General features: G+C 45.2%; 1 pseudogene; it reads right to left on the bottom strand.

Annotated features, from left to right (window-relative positions):
* Nucleotides 1-1,664: 1,664 nt before the first annotated feature.
* Nucleotides 1,665-1,806, bottom strand: LOC121141024 (annotated as a pseudogene).
* Between the last annotated feature and the right edge of the window lie 1,723 nt (nt 1,807-3,529).

Below are 3,529 nucleotides of genomic sequence, written 5' to 3'. Positions count from 1 at the left end.
AAAGGGAAGCTTCTCTGGGTACATCTGGCTGGGGATGCAGCATTTATCTACCAATGTAAATAAAAATATTTAGGAGGCAGTTTGGTGTCAGGTCTCTTTAGCTATGCGACTCTAGTAAGTTCTCTCAAAAGGGCCTACAGCCTCTTCAACCATGGGTTTTTGACTGGGTTTACAGAACCAGGCATGGATTGTAGTGTAATAGACTCATTGCTGTGGAGTGAGCCTCAAATCCAATCAGAAAGCGGTTTGTTACTGCCTTAACAGTCATACCACCATCACACCAGTGGGAACTCCTTGCCTGGTGGGTTAGTATTGTACAATTCATAGAGTTCACTTCTGGAAAATTGATGCCTTTTCTCCCCCAACAGCCTGCACAGTGCCTTTCAGCACTATAGAAGTTAGCCAACAGGGAGGAAGTTACCAGCTAAGTTCCAGTTTGATTTCTCAATATCTTGCATCAAAGGTGTGTGATATTGCCTTAGTTAGAGTTTCTATTGATGCAATGAAACATCATAAAGCAGGTTGGAGAGGAAAGGTTTTATTGTTTTAAACTTCCACATTTATGTTCATCAACGAAGAGTGCCAAGACAGGAACTCAACCAGGGCAGGATCCTGGAGGCAGGAACTGATGCAGAGGCCATGGATGGGTGCTGCTTACTGGCTTGCTTCCCAAGGCTTGCTCAACCTGCTTTCTTGTAGAACCCAGGACCACCAGCCCAGGGATGCACCACCCACCACAGGCCCTCCTTCATTGATCACTACATGAGAAAATGCCCTACAGCTGGATCTCATGGAGGCATTTCCTTAATTGAGTCTTCTCCTTTGATGACTCTAGCTTGTGTCAAGTTGACACACAAAACCAGCCAGTACAAATATCTCCAGCAATGTAGTCTTATCAGCTTGTTCTGATGGGTAACCCAGCAGAATGGTGTCTTAGTTAGGGTTTCTATTGCTGTGACATTTAATTGTGTTGGCTTGGATGCAGTTTCAGAGGTTTAGTCCATTATCATCATGGCAGGGAGCATGGTGGCATGCAGGCAGACATGGCGCTGGAGTAGTAGCTGAGAGTCTTATATCTTGCAGACAATAGGAAGTTGACTGACACACTGGTGTCCTGAGCATAAGAAACCAGCCTCCACAATGACACACTTCTTCCAACAAGGCCATACCCACTCCAACAAAGCCACACCTCCTAATAGTGCCATTCCTTATGAGGTTATGGTGACCAATTACGTTTAAACTTCCACATTCCACTCCCTGGACCCCATAATCATGTAACAATATCATAATGCAAAGTGCACTTGGTCCAACTCCAGAAGTCCCCATAGTCAATAACAGTGCCAAAGTTGTTTCAAAGTACAAAGTCTCTTCTAAGACTCATGAAATCTCTTAACTGCAATCCCCTGTAAAATTAAAAAAAAAAAAGATCATATATTTCCAAAGCATAGGGAAGGGAGCACAGCGAGGAAACACTGGACCAAAGCAAGACTGAAAACCAGCAGGGCAAACTCCAAAGTTTGCATCTCCATGTCTGATATTAAAACACTCTTCAGACCCCCAGCTCCATTCAGGTTTGACTGCAGCATAAGCCATGGTTTTTAGGAGCATCATTATCCAGATGAGCATGATAACCCCCTTCTAGATTTTGTCTTTTTTACAGCTTAGAACATTACTAATTTAAGTCAGAATCTGATACCAATTAAATGGTGACAGCTTTGCCAATAACAAGAACATGCTCTTCTGTGGCAAGGACCTTCCAGAGGACCAGCTGCAGCTGTGGCTGAAGGTATTCTGATCCCTACAGAAAGAACTAAAAGGTGACAACTGACAGCATGCTAATTAACATCTCATGGCTGCCTCCCCACAGCTGCTTCCCTCCTTCCTTTGCAAAGTCCTTTTATAAACCCCAAGCAAAAGCAAGGCTGTGGCAACCCATTCCTGGGATCCCTGCTGTAGGATGGGAGCCGTGCTGATCCCAGTAATGGGGTATTCCTACTCATCTACTATTGTTGACAAGGTTCTTTCTTTTTTGTCCTCACCCACTATCTGTGGGCTTCATTCACTGGATTTGTGAGATACAAATGCTGCTGTTGGCTTCCAGCACTGGGAATTTTGATGACCCTTGTGTTTGGGACTCTTGCAGAAACACCAAGCCCACCCTGAGTCTTTTGTCTATATTTGTTAGCATTCAAGGGGGCCACCAGCAGCTCCGTAGAGCTGCTCATCCTGTACCCTTGCTGACCTTTTCGGTGAGGCTGACACAGGCCCCAGCACACTGCAAGGGGTGGGCCCAGCATTCTGGAATTAGTCATATGTCAATTTCCTTTTAAAAACTGCCACAGTTTTAGCTTAGTTTTTGATATATTCATTCATCCATCAGCTTGTGGATCGCGGTGCCTGATTTAACATTCAGACTTGAGCTGACAGCTCTCTCCATAAAGCTACATCTTTTTCAAAATTAAAAGCAAAGACTGTGTTCAGTAATGTATTTTATGTTAAGCATATTCTTCCCTTTCCCCCATGCCACTGGCCCTGTCAGAGGAACAGCAGGTGACAACAGAAGTTCCACGTGTCAGCCCACCAGAGGGAAACTCTCTGATGGGCTAACCTCCCTTTGGCAGAGCCGTGGGACTGTAGACCCTGGGGTGTCTTTTGATTCTGCTGTGACTTTACATGTTTGCTGCAGCTCTTTCTGGTATCTAGCATGGTGTGAGTGGATGTGGGGAGATCTCTACTGCCTGTGACATAGTGTGTTTATCTCTTGAAAACATCCCGTTCTCCTGGGCATTTTTACCTGTGGATTGCCAAGAAGATGACCCCTCCCTAAGCCGTACTGTCTAATTTGATAATAATGTTACCCCGTTTTCTACACATCTTGCTTGCTTGGCAAGCTGGCTGGCATCTCTCTCTGACTCCATCCTTCTTTCCCCCATCATCCTCAGTCTGATCATGCCACCTGTACTTTTTTCCTGGTTATCAGTCAATCAGTGTTAATTATTAACAATGAATGTGTGTGTGTGTGTGTATACACATGTGGTTGTTCATGTATACTCACCCCTGTAATCATTTATGGAAGGCCAGAGGTTCACACATTGGGATATCTTCCTCTGTTGATCTCTACTATAAGCTCACCATTTTGGTACTCTTGTTGGCCAGTGAGCCCCACAAGATGCTCCCATCTTCTCCGTCAAGAGCTGGGGTGACAGGTACTTGCCATAATGTCTGGATTTCAGTGTTGGTGTTGGGATCCACACTCACACTCATGCAGGAAGCCATCTCTCTACCCTCTGGTTCCTTCTTAAAAGTTAGGATGAACAGAAAGTTGACGGTGTCACCACATTTGCCATTCTCCTTATGCTTCCTTCTAACTAATGCAAATGAGGTCAAGTAACAGCAGGTCCCTGGGATTTGTTTGTGGTCCAGGAACAATTAGGGCATGTATTGTCCTAGCAAGGTTGACACTGTGGGCAAAGCAGGCTATGTGCCTCAGCTGCGGATGGCCCAGGCTCTGCAGACTTGAAAAGCGTGG

This window comes from Mesocricetus auratus, unplaced genomic scaffold (assembly GCF_017639785.1).
Source record: "Mesocricetus auratus isolate SY011 unplaced genomic scaffold, BCM_Maur_2.0 Super-Scaffold_100006, whole genome shotgun sequence".
Taxonomy (NCBI): domain Eukaryota; kingdom Metazoa; phylum Chordata; class Mammalia; order Rodentia; family Cricetidae; genus Mesocricetus; species Mesocricetus auratus.
The sequence above is the reverse complement of the archived record's forward strand: the minus strand, read 5'-3'. Positions and strand labels throughout refer to the sequence as shown.